This window comes from Amaranthus tricolor, chromosome 9 (genome assembly GCF_026212465.1).
Source record: "Amaranthus tricolor cultivar Red isolate AtriRed21 chromosome 9, ASM2621246v1, whole genome shotgun sequence".
NCBI classification, from domain to species: Eukaryota; Viridiplantae; Streptophyta; class Magnoliopsida; order Caryophyllales; family Amaranthaceae; genus Amaranthus; species Amaranthus tricolor.
In genome coordinates this window covers 14,568,452-14,586,473 of record NC_080055.1, presented here as the reverse complement: position 1 = coordinate 14,586,473, position 18,022 = coordinate 14,568,452, and positions in this window count along the sequence as shown.

The following is an 18,022-nucleotide window of genomic DNA, read 5'->3' as shown; positions in this document are numbered from 1 at the left end:
AGAACCCTTCTTGCATGTGGAATTGTCCTCTAGGTTGTGACTCACACTTTTTAGCAAGAGGTCCTAACTCAGGGTCATCAACATATTGGTTCTTAATAAGCTCAAATCCTAGAACCTTGGTTTCTAACAAGGACAAGAGGTGATGTCTCCTGCTAAGAGCATCAGCTATAACATTAGCCTTTCCCGCTTTGTATTTTGAAGCAAATGTGAAAGATTGCAAAAACTCTACCCACTTCTTATGTCTGTTATTCAGCTTGCTTTCTCCATTTATGTGTCTCAATGACTCATGGTTAGAGTGTAAGATAAAAGGTTGGAACTTAAGATAGTGTGCCTAGTTGCCTAAGGTCCTGACTATGGCATAGAATTCTTTATCATAGGTGGAATAGTTCAGTCTACTCCCACTCAATTTCTCACTAAAATAGGCCACAGGTCTGCACTAATTTAATCAGAAAAATCAGTGAGTTTACACGTTTGCCAACCTTGTTCAATTCCTTGTATCAATCTTGTTTAGAAGATATGCCAATGAAAGCTTTCTTGATCACAAACAGCCATAAGATGATTGATTGTGGATTTGAATTGAGGGTGTTTGACTTCACTTGCCAAGACAGTCCCTTTCTTGATCTTTTCTTTCTAGGTTCACTCCCTATATTTAAGAATCCTGCAATTCTTGAATATGGTTTCACTCACACACGTCCAAGAATCACTCACTTCCTTGTTGAATCACACAAATTAGAAAATGAAGAAAATTATATTGCAAAATGAAAAACTGAGTTTTCACAAAGTAAGAGGCTCTATATATAGCCTCCTTGTGATTCGCCTCCCTATTAGCCGTTGAGGCTATTACTAACACGGGCTGTTGAGGCCATTTATTAACAAAGGCCATTTGTCCTATTGTTAACTACTCTAAGCTTTACATAGGCTAAAATAAAACTAAGCTTTACATAGGCTTAAAATAAAACAAGGAACTAGGCTAAGTATGTTCTTCCTTGCTTTCTTTGATCATTTTGTGGACTTATTGATCAAGAGTGTGATCGCCTTTCTTTCCTTGAATCCATGGATCTCCTAGCTTATGAGGGCCTCAGCAATCTCTCCTTGAAGGACTTGTAGGCTTGCCTTTATGGCCTGTGATCTCTTGCTGGCCTCAAAATACTCCTTCATGGGCTGTGATCCTCTGATAGCCTCAGGACACTTATCAAGCTCTTCTAATTTTGTTTGTTTGGACTGACTTAATGGTTCTACACCTGAATTTGGTGCTAGGTCTACGTTCTTGTATCAGAACTGCCCCTATTCCTTTACCACATGCATCACAGTCAACATCAAATGGTTTGGTGAAGTCTGGTAACTTCAGAATAATGAACAATGAACGTTGAACAATGAATGATGAACGATGAACAATGAACAATTAACAATTAACAATGAACAATAATCAATGATCAATGAATAATAAACGATGAACAATGGTTTATGATCATTGATCAATGATTAATGAACTATGAAGAATGAACAATGAACCATGAACCATGAACATTCAACAATAAACATTGAACAATGAACAACGAACAATGAACAATGAACAATGAACAATGAACAACGACCAATGAATAATGAACGATGAAAATTAAACAATGAACAATGAACAATAAACAATGCAAGATGAACAATATTCAATGATCAATTGAAACAGTCGTATTATTAATGAGATTTCATTAGGCGTTTTTAGCGCCTAATTTTTTTTTTATATTTGTTCATAACTAATTAAATTTTCACTAGTGGAAAAAAACGTATTTGCTACGTGTTATTTGCTGCGGTTTTCCTTAGACGCAACATTAAATAGCAAAAAAAAAAGCAAAAAAAATAGATAATACAAATGCTGCGGTTCACCTGACGCCCGCAACATATAAGCACTTATATGCTACGGTATTAATAAGCCCGCAGCATATAAGCACTTATATGCTGCGGTTTTTGCTAGCCCACAAATAGTCAGCCCAAAAAATTTAAAACACGCGTTTCAATTGCTTAAAACCCTCAAGTATTCCTCAAACCCACGACGATGACTGTCTTCTTCTTCAAGCTCTTCAATTTTAGAAAATTTGTTCAAAAACCCACGAAAAATCTCTTCAAGTTCTTCAAGTTCTTCAAATCATACGACTCTACTGTGTTTTCTCTTCATTTCGTTCATCATCTTCCAAACCCCACGACTCTGTTTAAGTTCTTCAAGTTCCTGTGTTGTTGAAATTTGTTGCTTCAATAACAACCCATTGCACGAATTTCCTTCTCCATCTTTGCTTAAGTTCTTCAACCCACCATTGTTGCTTATCCTTCAATAGCCACAAAATTAGGGCTAGTCTTGTTCTTTTTCAAGGTATAAATTTTTCAATCTTTGTTTAAGTTCTTCAAGAATAGATTCATTGTGTTTTAATAAGGATTTAGTATTTTTTTATACTAATTTTGATTTTGTTTTTCATTGTAGGTTATGTAATCTTATTGTAGAAACAAAATTATTATATCTCATTACCAAGGTATGTATTTTATATTTGAATGTGAATGATTTACTTATGTATGTACTTGAATATTTGAATGTGAATAGTTTTAATTAATTAGGATTTTTAAGGTAGATTGAATGTGAATAATTTACTTATGTATATATGTAGTTGTATATTTGAATGTGAATAATTTACTTATCTATGTAGTTGTATATTATTAGTTTCTTATCATTTTGATTTATGTGTATTTGATTAAAAAAATGGCACACAACACTATTTGGTATATGTTATTGTGTTGAAGTGATTAGAATTGTAAATCATAGTCATATTCTTAATATTACTTGGTAAGTTGCGATTTTATAGGTTTTTAAGCTATTTTGGCACTTTCGCGCATAAAGTAGCTCAAACATGGTTTGTTTTGCACGAAACTTGGCACACAACACTATTTGGTTTATATTATTGTGTTGAAGTGGTTAGAATTGTAAATCGTAGTCATATTCTTAATATTACTTGGTAATAAGTTGCAATTTTATGGGTTTTTAAGCTATTTTGGCACTTTCGCGCATAAAGTAGCTCAAACTTGGTTTGTTTTGCACGAAACTTGGCACACTACACTATTTGGTATATATTATTGTGTTGAAGTGGTTAGAATTTAAATCTTAGTCACATTCTTAATATTACTTGGTAAGTTGCGATTTTATGGGTTTTTAAGCTATTTCGACACTTTTGCGCATAAAGTAGCTCAAACTTGGTTTGTTATGCACGAAACTTGGCACACAACACTATTTGGAATATATTATTTTGTTGAAGTGGTTAGAATTGTAAATCATAGTCATATTCTTAATATTACTAGGGAAGTTGCGATTTTATGAGTTTTTAAGCTATTTTGGCACTTTCGCGCATAAAGTAGCTTAAACTTGGTTTGTTTTGCACGAAACTTGGCACACAACACTATTTGGTATATATTATTGTGTTGAAGTGGTTAGAATTGTAAATCATAGTCATATTCTTAATATTACTTGGTAAGTTGGGATTTTATGGGTTTTTAAGCTATTTTGGCACTTTCGTGCCTAAAGTAGCTCAAACTTGGTTTGTTTTGCAAGAAACTTGGTACATAACACCATTTAGTATATATTATTGTGTTGAAGTGGTTGAAATTGTAAATCTTAGTTATATGCTAGAAATTACATGTTAAGTTGCGATTTTATGGGTTTTTAAGTGTTTTTGGCACTTTCGCGCATAAAGTAGCTCAAACTTGGTTTGTTTTGCACGAAACTTGGCACACAACACTATTTGGTATATGTTTTTGCGTCAAAGTTGTTAGAATTGTAAATCATAGTCATATGCTGGAAATTACGTGCTAAGTTGCAATTTTAAGGGTTTTTAAGCGTTTTTGCAACGAACATCTATTTTCTCTTAGTGCTTTTGACAAGCTTATAATTCCGTTGATTGCGGCTACTACACTCTCAAGTACATCGACGATATCTTACAATCCGTAAAGGAGGAGGTTTCAGTCGAAAACATAGATGCCATAAGTATTTGTTACGTTCTTAAATTATAATATATATTATATATTTACTATTATTGGTAAAATCTAATGTTATGTATCTTTTAATTTTATATTATATTATAGGTTTTATATGACATTCCAAGGGAAAGACGCCCTTTGAGAGATGGGGAAATACGCGAATTGAAAAACAAAATTGCCGCGTATCTTGCTAATTTTTTTTCGTGGGAAATAATTTAATTAGTTTAGATTTAGGACTTTAATATGTATATGTACATATTATTATATTATATATACGATCGAGAGTTTACAAAGAGATTATTGGTGATTATTGGTGTTAATTGGTGATTATCATTGGATTAATCATTGTTTATTACATTGTACATTATTGGATTATTTAATAGTATTAAACGAAAAAAGCAAAATAAAATAAAATATATATATATATATATAAATGCTGCGGGCCTCCTTAAAACCGTAGCATATAGTCATACACTTTTCTGCTGCGGTTTTAAACCGCAACATTTAAAATAGGTCATCTACTGCTATCACTATTGCTTGGGGCCAAAACCGTAGCATATTATGGCCAAAAACCGCAGCAAATAAGGTTTTTTCCACTAGTGTTTAATTAGTGATGGTAGTAATTTAAAAAATTTCTATGATGACTAGAAACTTGTCAACTCGTAACGTAGTTATGAAGTGTAACAAGTAACGTAAATTTTGGAGGTAACACTTAAAGTTGAGCAACTACTCATAACGTTTCCAGATAATTATAATACTTACCCGAAAACATTATTTACCCATGTTGAGAATAAATTAAATATTTCATACACACATAAGTGATTTTTAAACATGAAGTACAAGTTACATAACTTATTACATGTACAACAATGTTTACCCAAACCTTAAACTATCTTAGATAAACCTTTCTAACACCATATTAGACCAAATTGAAGATAAAAATCACCTCAAATCATCCCAAAACAACAGCCCCTAGTTGCGATACTACCCCTCTTTTAGCCCCAAAACCCACTTACACACTCCACCAAACTCTACCCAAAGCACCTTTTGTTTTTACCCATAATCACCATCATAACAAGAATGCAAACATGATAAATCAAGACATATTTGCTGTCCAGATTTTCAGCTCCATCAACCTTCTTTCACTCTTCATTTTACTCCTAAATTCATCCATAAGCACAATAGAAGTTCAATCTTACAATTCCTAGCAAAAACACCTTTTTTTCTCATCAAATCTCCTTCAAAAACCATCTAAAACTTATGAAAATTTATGTTTATAAACTCAAGTATTCCATAAAAAAATAATCTTCATTTCAAAAGCTTACCATAGACACCAAACTTGAAGACATCCACCAAGCATAGAGTAAGTTATATTTATTTATTTATTCCACTAGTTTTGTTAAAACTAGTTCATGTAAATTTTTTTTTATGAAATCTTTCTATAAACTAAGATTAATATAAAATGGGTATTTAATCATAATAACTAAGAAAAATAATCTCCTAAGAAGGCCTAGAAATTTCGGCCAAAAGAAGAAAGTTTAAAATAGTTTTCTCCAATCAACTTACAATCTCCTATTTGTGTTTCCTAGCCAAAAAATCTCAAGTTGTGGGACTTGTTCAACAAGTGTTGCTCAACACCAATCACTCTCCAAATGAAAAATAAAATATCAAAGGGTAAGTAGATCTAACAATCTTTAGTTAGAAATCAAAAGTCATCAAGTTACATAGAAAGATCCGAAATAATGGTATTTTTGAATTCTTTAAAAATGATTGTAGCAAAGGAGTTAGATCTTAGTTATTGAGAAGTTGTACCAAAGGTTGAGAAGTACTTTTGGAGCTAAGGATCAAGGTATGTCACATGGGGTGATTTTTAAAGGATTTAAGACAAGTTGGGAAAGTTTGTGTATAAAATTGTTTTTAAAAATAAAATTCCCAAAAAGGAGTTCTTAAATCTTGAAAAATGATGTTAAAATGATAATTTTGAGTATGGAATAATTTATTACATGTATTATTATTGTGCGCATCATGCATGTTGATTTTATAAATTGTTATATGTTTAAAGGCATGTTTAACACTACTTTGTGAAAGTTATTGTGATGGAAATGATTATGTGAACTTTAAAAATATTTGAAATTCATTTTAAAAGAAATTTCCAGTAGCTATATGTTAAGAAAATCATTTGGATACTTTTTGTTGAAATTATTCGTTAAATTGATGTTTTAATGGATTTTATGGTGTTAAATATTCTTATTATAAAACATGGTATTAGATAAACTCTTCATCATCAAAAATAATTAATAAAAACATATTATAATGTCTCCAACAAGATTTGGCCAGAATACATTTAGTTTAGAATTTTTTCATGATTTTTGAGTAATCGTTAAATTGTTTAACGGTAAATTGTAAAATGGTAAAATATAAAATAACTACCAAACAAAGACATATGGACTTGAAATTTTTATCACATACTCATACGGACAGTAAGTAAAGTTGGTACAAGTTTAGGAAGGTTTCGTTGACATTTAAGGACCTTAATAGCTTTTACTCGGTTATTAACAATCGGTAAGTTAGAAAACTGTAAAATATAAAATAAACACTAAATGACGTCTTTTGGACATGTAAGTTCTATGAGACACTTATATAAACAGTAGATAGATGTTCAAAAATTTATATAGATTTTCGTGACCATATATGGACTTAAATAAATTTTATTTTGTTTATCGGTAAAATAACTATATTAATTATTAAAAATACTCCACATGATTTTTAATGGTTATTTAAAATTTTATACCCCTTAAAATAGCTTCTGGAACATCATAGAATTTTTTATAATATTTTATTTGGACTCAAATGATATTTAACGTATTTTATTCTATTTATCGTAAAATTTCTATACAGAATAATAAAAAACCATACATGACTTTTATAAGTTCAAATGGCCTAATAAACATGTTATATGACTTTTGGAACTTTGGTATAATTTATTAAATGAATTATTAATTATTTACTAATTTATTACTAATTTATGAAATTAATAGAAAATGTTTATTTATTAAAAGGTGTAATATTGTTAATTAAATTTGGGTAAAAATAGACCTATATCAAAAATTTATGATTATATTAATAACCTACTGTCTCATAGTACAAAAAGTTTAACATTAATGGTTTATAAATATTACGGATTTAAGACACCATTCAAATAACGGTAAATACCTAAATTGTCGAAAATAATCGTAAGATCGTTATAAATTCGCATAACCAATTATAATCTGATGGGACAACCTTAAATTCATTTTAAATAAGTTATTATAATGACTTGATTAATTTGGGCCTTCTTGGAGAATTAATATGTATTTTTTAATCAATTATCTATTTTATTATCAGCAAAACTATCTCGTATTTAAGAAAATAGTGTTTTATAAAATCTTCTATCATAATGATTTTATAGACTTATGAATTATATTCTAGTTGTTTTGAATGAATTTCAAATCTCTTTTAAATTATATATTCTTTAAGAAGGATTGAAATGAAACATTTTAGTGCTTTTCTTGAAAAATCGTATTGAACTTTAATCACTTTTTGTTACGGTGCATTTCCATACATGCTAGTGATGCCCCAATATAATACAAAGGTTATGTGTAACATCTCGGAATAACTCGGATCGTACGAAAATAGAAGATGACCTTTTAAAAACAAGTGTATATCGTCCGAGTCAAACCAGGATGTTAGAAGGCAGTTAAAAACGGATTTGAAATTAAGGGAAGCTTGCAGATCGAGTTTTATTAGTGTTATTATGAACTACTAGATATAAGAAATTCTTAGCAGCGGATAAGAACGAAAAATTAAATCAACTTATTAAAATCGCCTCATAAAACCAAATATTCTTTAAACTTTATTAGAAGTTCTTATCAAGACTTCTGTATCCTAATGGTTTATTTCTCCAAGGGACAATCCTCACTCCCCAGACCTGCAACTTAACTTACTGCTAGTCATTGCCCAGATAGGAAACAACATCATCGCAGGGTCGTTAAGACCAAAAGTACACGTCAGCTAACGTCGCATAACAAATAATTAATTACAACAAGAGAAAGACTTAATTCAATAGCTGTCAATTCGCAGAAAAGTACGCTTCGATCATGCTAATAAAGAATAATTATTTTCATATAAAGGATAGTCAGCCATACTGCTGTACTATCCAGCCATACTGCCGGTACACTCCAATCTCCATAAGTGAGACAATACATTAGGGGGAGCTAACCCCTAAGCAAGTCTCTACCATAGACACTCACCTTACTTCGGTGCCTATGGTTAAGTATGCATACCCCCGTGGTGGCTCATAATGCCCCCATATACCGCGAGTAATTCATTTCCACCAATTGACGTCATACTACGTCCACTTTAAGGTTAGTAAGGTCATACTACCTCTGCTTATCAAAACAATGTATAAAAATTATTTATTCGAAAGATAACATTATCCGTACTATATCCATGCCTTACTTTTGTATACCATTATTATATGATACATCGGACTAATGCGAACCACGCTGCGTGTACATACCTTAAGCAAGATAACCAATTCACAAGCGTCTTAATCAATTCCCGGTCACGAATCGACTTCCTACAGGGTTCAATCGTATTCGGGAAATAAGCACACATACACATTTTCCTCAAATCATCCATAACACACATATACAATTACACCCACACCTAGAATACCACACACATCATGAACATCCATCACATACTATAACATGGTAAACACACAAAACAGGACAGCATACATAATCTGTCCAGAAACACAACTTAAAACTATCAAACTGAAAATCCGACTTCACCGTTGCGTCCGGAAGGCGTCAAAACCCCCGTGTACCAATTTCCATAATTTATAACATAGTATAAGTATTTTTAACCTAATTTCAAAGCCAAAAATGTTCCAAAAACACCTTTTTTCACCATTTTCCAAACCTACGGGATTTTGTCATTTCATTTTTTTTTAATCACAAAAATATAAATTTCAATGCTTTATTTCCTATTAAATCTAAACGACTATTTACATAATTTTCATGACCATCTATGAAATTAATTTTTATTCCTCAAAAATAATTCTGTTTACACAATGTACACACACACTCACATCACATATATATTTATATATATTTCTCTAACAACATTATAAATTCCTCCTATTAATCAATAAAATAAATTTCTAACACCACATACATTTTTCTATTAGCATCCATTTTTTTTATATATATATATACTTTACAATCATCCATCAAAAAAATCCTTCACACACATATAAACATATCTAAAACCCTAAAAAGAAACATTCTTCATCAATTTAGATAGAAAAATACATCCCAAAATCATACATGAAATTTTAAATTCATAAAGTAAACATGAATTATAAGATAAAACATATAATAATCATAGAATTTTAAATTAAAACTTAAGATTCAACATAGATTAAGAATTACACTTACAATTGTAAAGGAAAACACCAAATGATGAAGTGTGATGGAGTTAGGAATGTGAATTAGGAGGAATTTTGAAAGGATGTCAATATGAGAATAATTTAGGAATTAAGAAGGGTTAATTATATGGGATTAATGGCTTGATCCTTCATTACCCTAAGGGAGTTACAAGCTCCACCAAGAGTCCCTCCTATTTTCTTTTTTTTTTTTGAAAAGAAAAGATGGGTTAAGGAAACGTTTGGGCCCAAATAATTCTAATTGCCAAAAAGGATTGCAAATCTCATGACCAAGCCCAATAATAAATAAAATATATATATAGAAATAATATTACTAGTGAATTATTAAATATATCGGGAAGAAAATATCGGGAAAATATCGGGGTGTTACATTATGTTTGATGATATGATTAAGTAGCAAATAAAGTATGTTTTGCTATGTTGCAAATAAAAGATGTTTATCATATGGAAAAGTTGATATTTTTGACTTTCAAATGCTATTGAAATTACAAGATATATATTATATACAAAAATGTTTTAGCTTAAATGGCGGGTACATATGCCACAACAAATGTTGTGTGCATGATTAAACGGGTCACTAATATCGAGCGCGTATTGTTCGTAATACCATTGTATTACACTTGCCGAACAAGTCGCGGACGGTAGACCGACTACCAAACGAGTCACAAGATGACTCACAGAGTACCCAGGCAAACTTATGATATGAGTTTGAAATTGATTTGGATCCATTGAGATCTTATGATTTATGATGAAAAATGAGAATTTGAAATGACTATAGAGCCATTGAACTGGGTTTGAATGATAATATGATTTATCAAATGAAAAAGCATATTTCAAAATGAATTTACTCAAATAAAAAAAGGTTTTAATAACTTGTTTGACGGGCACCAATGTGTTTATACTCAGCCTTTTTGCTGATACTTAATGCTTTATATGTTTTTCCAATGGTTTTGTTTTTAGAGTAAACCCCTATGGCACCTCGACGGAGAATGGATATGTGAGCAGAAGATGAACCCGAGTTGGAGTATGACTCCCCTTTTGTTTAGATCTCTTTATTGTATTTGAGAGACTATTAGTTTAGTTATTTAGATTTAGAGTACTTTAAGGTTGTAATTTGAACTTTGGACTTATTTCGATTTGGTTGTAATTTTCCTATATTTTGGACAGTTAAGACTTTCGTTATATTGCTTTGGTTTTGTTCAAGTATTTTACTTGAATATTGGTTTGACCTTTAACTAACCCCTTAATTGTGTTGGCAAAAGTAAGCTTCCGCTTGATTAATACTAAATTCCAGTTATTGTTTGCCTTCATAATTCGAGGCGGTTACATCAACGAACAACGATTAATGATCCATGATCAATGAACAATGAACATTAACTAATGAACAATGAACAATGAACAACGAACAATGAACTAGTAACAAGGAACAAGGAACAATGAACAATAAACAATGATCAATGATCAATGAACAATAAATAATGAATAATGAACAATGAAAAATTAACAATCATTAATGAACAATTAACAATGAACAATAAACAATGAACAATGAACAATGCACAAGTATAATGAACAATGAACCATGAAACAAGAACAATGATCAATGAACCATGAACCATAAATAATGAACAATACAATGAACAATGTACGATAAACAATGATCAATGATCAATGTACAATGAACAATAAACAATAAAAAATGAACAATGAACAACGAACAATGAACAATGAACAATGAATCATGACTGATTAACAATGAACAAAGAACAAAGAAAAATAAACTATGAACGATGAATGATGAACGATAAACAACAATAAACAATGAACAATGAACAAGGAACTAGGAACAACGAACAATCAACAATGAACAATGATCAATGACCTTTGAACAACAATCAATGATGAATGAATAATAAACAATGAACAATGATTTATGATCATTTTTCAATGATTAATGAACAATGATCAATGAACTATTAACAATGAACAATGAACCATGAACCATTAACCTTGAACAATGAACATTGAACAATGAACAATGCTCAATGAACATTGAACAATGGACAATGAACAACGAACAATCAATAACAATGATGAAAAATAAACAATAAACAATAAAGAATGGACAATAAACAATGAAAGATAAACAATAATCAATGATCAATGAATAACGATTAATGATCCATGATCAATGAACAACGAACATTAACTAATGAACAATGAAAAATGAATAACTAACATTTAACTAGGAACAAGGAACAAGGAAAAATGAACAATAAGCAATGATCAAAGATCAATGAATAATAAATAATGAATAATTAACAATGAAAATTTAACAATCATCAATGAACAATTAACGATGAACAATAAACAATGAACACTGAACAATGAATAAAGAACGAAGAACAATGAACAATGCACAATGTATAATGAACAATGAACCATGAAACATCAACAACGATAAATTAAGAATGAACCATGAACCATAAACAATGAACAATGTACAATAAACAATGATCAATGAACAATGTACAAAAAACAATAAAAAATAAGCAATGAATCATGACTGATGAACAATGAACAATGAACATCGAAAAATGAATGATGAACGATGATTGATAAACAATAAACAATAAACAATGAACAATAAACAACGAACAATGAACAAGGAACTAGGAACAATGAACAATGAACAATGATGAATGATCATTGAATAATGAATTATGAACAATGAACAATAAACAATGAACAATATATAATGAACAATGAACAATAAATGAAGAAAAATAAACAATGAACGAAGAACGATGAACAATGAACAAGGAACAATGAACAATGTACAATGAACAATGATCAACGAATAATGAATCGCGAACAATGAACAATGATCAATGAACAATGAATAATGACCATGAACCATGAACAACGAACAGTGAACAATGAATAATGTACAATGAACAATAAACAATGAACAATGAACAATGAATAATGAACAATGAACAATGAACAATGAACTATAAACTATGAACAGTGAACAATAAATAAGGATCAATTAACAATTAACATTGAACAATAAATAATGAACAAAGAATAATGAATAATAAACTAGGAACAATGAACAAGGAACGTTGAACAATGAACAAATGAACAATGAACAATGAACAATAAATAATGAACAATAAACTATGAACAATGAATAATTATCAATGAACACTGAACACTGAACAATGCACAATTAACAATGAACAATGAAGAATAAACTATGAATAATGATCATTGATCAAGGATAATAAACAATGAACAATGAATAATGATCAATGAACACTAAACACTGAACAATGCACAATTAATAATGAATAATGAATAATAAAGTATGAACAATGATCAATGATCAAGGATAATAAACAATGAACAATGATTAATGAATAATAAATAATGAATAATGATCAATTAACTATGAACAATGAACAGTGAACAATGATCAATGTCCAATGAACAATGATCAATGATCAATGAACAAGGAATAATGAACAAAGAATTATGAACGATAAACAATGTACAATGAACAATGAACAATGAACATTGAACATTGAACAATGAACGATGAACGATGAACAATAAACAATGAACATTGAACAATAAACTATGAACAATGAACAACGAGCACTGAACAACGACAATGAACAATGAACAATGAAAAATAATCAATGATCAATAAATAATAAACAATGAACAATGATCAATGAACCACGAACCATGAACATTAAATAATGAACAATGATCAATAAACAATGCGCAATGAACAATGAACAACGAATAATGAATAATGAACGATGAAAATTAAACAATGAACAATGAACAATGAACTATAAATAATGAATAATGAACAATAATAAATGATCAATGAACAACAATAAATGATCCATGATCAATGAACAATGAACCTTCACTAATGAACAATGAACAATGAACAACGAACAATGACGTAGGAACAAGGAACAAGGAACAATGAATAATAAACAATAATCAATGATCAATGAACAATAAATAATGAATAATGAATAATGAAAAATTAGCAATCATCAATGAACAATTAACAATGTACACTGAACAATGATCAATGAACAATGAACAATGAACAAAGAACAACGAACAATGAACAATGCATAATGTATAATGAAGAATGAATCATTAAACATGAACAATGATCAATGAACATGAACCATAAACCATAAACAATGAACAATACAATGAACAATGTACAATAAACAATGATCAATGATCAATGAAAAATGAACAATAAACAATAAAAAATGAACAATGAACAATGAATAATGAACAATGAACAATGAATCATGACTGATGAACAATGAACAATGAACAATAAATCATGACTGATCAACAATGAACAATAAACAACGACAAATGAACGATTAACGATGAACGATGAACGATAAACAAGAATATACAATAGACAATGAACAACGAACAAGGAACTAGGAACTAGGAACAATGAACAATGAACAATGATCAATGATCATTGAACAATGAATTATGAATAATGAACACTGAACAATGAATGAAGAAGAGTAAACAATGAACGATGAACGATGAACAATGAACAATGAACAATGATCAACGAACAACGAAGCACGAACTATGAACAGTGATCATTGAAGAATGATTAATGATCAATGAGCAATGAACCATGAACTATGGACATTGAACTATGAACAATGAACAACATACAATGAACAATGAATAATGAACAATGATCAATGAACAATGAACTATTAAAAATGAACAATGAACAATAAAAAAGGAACAATTAACAATTAATAATGAACAATGATAATGATAAAGGAACAATGATCAATAAACAATGAACAATGAACAATCAACGCTGAACAATGAATAAATGAAGAATGAATAATTAACAATGAATAATGAATAATGAAAAATGAACAATAGACAATCAACAACGATTAATGATCAATGAATAATAAATAATAAACGATAATTAATGAATTATAATCAATGAACAATGATCAATGAACTATGAACAATGAACATTGAACAATGAAGAAAGAACAATGAACGATGAATAAGGTAAAATGAATAATGAACAATGAATAATAAGCATTGAACAGTGAACGATAAATGATGAGCAATGAACAATGAACAATGAAAAATAATCTATGAACATTGAACAATGAATACTGAACAATGACAATGAACAATTAACAATGAACAATGAACAATGAATAATGAACATTGAACAATGAACATTGAACAATAATCAAGGATCAATGAATAATAAATGATAAACAATGATCTATGATCATTGATTAATAATTAATGAACAATGATCAATGAACTATGAACAATGAACAAGGAACCATGAACCATGAAAATTGAACAATTAACAATGCTCAAAGAACAACGAACAAGGAAGAATGAACAATGAATAACAAATGATGAAAAATAAACAATGAACAATGAACAATTAACAATGAACAATAAACAATGAGAGATGAACAATAATCAATGATCAATGAACAACGATTAATGATCCATGATCAATGAACAATGAACATTAATTAATGAACAATGATCAATGAACTATGAACAATGAACAATGATTAATGAAATATGAACAATGAACAATGAACAATGAACAATAAACAATGAACCAAGAACCACGAACAATAAACAATGAACAATGATCAATGTCCAATGAACCTTGATCAATGATCAACAATGAACAATGAACAATGAACAATGAACAAAGAACAATGAACGATGAACAATGTACAATGAACGATGAACAATGTACAATGAACAATCAACAATGAACAATGAACGATGAACGATGTACAATGAACAATGAACATTGAACAATAAACGATGAACAATGAACACTGAACAATGATAATGAACAATGAACAATGAACAATGAACAATGAACAATGAACAATAATCATTGATCAATGAATAATAAAGAATGCACAATGATTTATGATCATTGATCAATGATGAATGAACAATGATAAATGAACCTTGAACATTCAATAATGAACAATGATCAATGAACAATGAGCAATGACCAATGAACAACGAACAATGAATAATAAACGATGAAAAATAAACAGTTAACAATGTACAATGTACAATAAATAATGAAAGAGGAACTATAATCAAGGATCAATGAACAACGATTAATTATCCATGGTCAAAGAGCAATGAACAATCACTAATGAACAATGAACAATGAACAACGAACAATGAATTAGGAACAAGGAACAAGGAACAAGGAACAATGAACAATAATCAATGATCAATGATCAATGAACAATAAATAATGAAAAATGAAAAATTAATAATTATAAATGAACAATAAACAATGAACACTGAACAATGAACAAAGAACAATGAACAATGAACAATGCATAATGTTTAATGAAGAATGAACCATGAAACATGAACAATGATAAATGAACAATGAACCATGAACCATAAACAAAAAATAATAAAATGAACAATGTACAATAAAGAATGATCATTGATCAATGAACAATGAACAATAAACAATGAATCATGAGTGTTGAATAATGAACAATGAATGATGAATCATAAGTGATGAACAATGAACAATGAACAATAAAAAATGAACGATGAACGATGAACGATAAACAATAAACAATAAACAATGAACAATGAACATTGAAAAATGAACAAGGAAATAGTAACAATGAACAAAGAAAAACGATCAATAATTATTGAACAATGAATTATGAACAATGAACAATGAATAATAATCAATGAACAATGACTAGTGAACAATGAACAACGAATGAAGAACAATAAAATATGAACGATGAATGATGAAAAATTAAAAATGAACTATGTATAATGAACAATGATCAACGAACAATGAAGCACAAACCATGAAAAATGATCAATGAACAATGAACAATGATCAATGAACAATGAACAATGAACCATAAACCATGAACAACAAACAATGAACAATGAATAATATACAGTAAACAAAGAACAATGAAGAATGAAAGATGAACAATGAATAATTAACTATGAACTATGAACAATGAACAATGAACAATAAATAAGGACCAATAACAATTAACAATGAACAATGAATAATGAACAAGGAACAATGAACAATAAACTATAAACAATGAATAATGAACGCTGAACAATGAACAAATGAACATTGAACAGTAAACTATGAACAATGATCATTGATCAATGAATAATAAACAATGAAGAATGATTAATGAATAATAAAATATGAACAATGAACAATGAACGCTAAATAATGAACAAACGAGCAATAAACAATGAACAATATACAATAAATAATGATGAATAAACATTGAACAATGAACACTAAGTAATAAAGAATGAACAATAAACTATGAACAATGATCAATGGTTAATGAATAATAAACAATGAACAATGATTAATGAATAATAAACAAGGAACAATGATTAATAAACTATGAACAATGAACAATTAACAATAAACAATGAACCAAAAACCATGAACAATGAACAATGAACAATTATCAATGTCCAATGAAAAATAATCTATAATCAATAAACGATAAACAATGCACAATGAACAATGAACAATCAAAAATGAACAATAAACCATGAACAATGAACAATAAACAATAAACTATGAACCATGAACAATGAACAATAAACTATGAACAATTAACAATGAACACTAAACAATGAACATTGAACAAGAATCAATGATCAATGAATGATAAAAATTGAACAATGATTTATGATCATTGATCAACGATTAACGAACAATGATCAATGAACCATGAACCATGAACATTAGGAACATTGAACAATGAACAATGATCAATTAACAATGAACAATGAACAATGAACAACGAACAATGAATAATGAACAATGAAAAATAAACAATGAACAATGACCAATAAACAACAAACAATGGAAGATGAACAATAATCAATGATCCATAAAAAACGATTAATGATCCATGATTAATGAACAATGAACATTAACTAATGAACAATGAACAATGAACCATGAACTAGGAACAAGGAACAAGGAACAAGGAACAATAAACAAAGATCAATGATCAATGAGCAATAAATAATGAATAATGAATATCGAAAAATTAATATTCATAAATGAACAATTAACAATGAACAACAAACAATGAACAATGCACAATATAACGAACAATGAACCATGAAACATGAACAATGATCAATGAACAATGAACCATGAACTATAAACAACGAACAATACAATGAACAATGTACGATAAACAATGATCAATGAACAACGAACAATGAACAATAAACAATAAAAACTGAACAACGAACAATTAATAATGAACAATGAACAATGAATAATGAATCATAACCGATGAACAATGAACAGTGAACAACGAACAATGAAAAACGAACAATGAACAAAGAACTAGGAACCATGAACAAAGAACAATGATC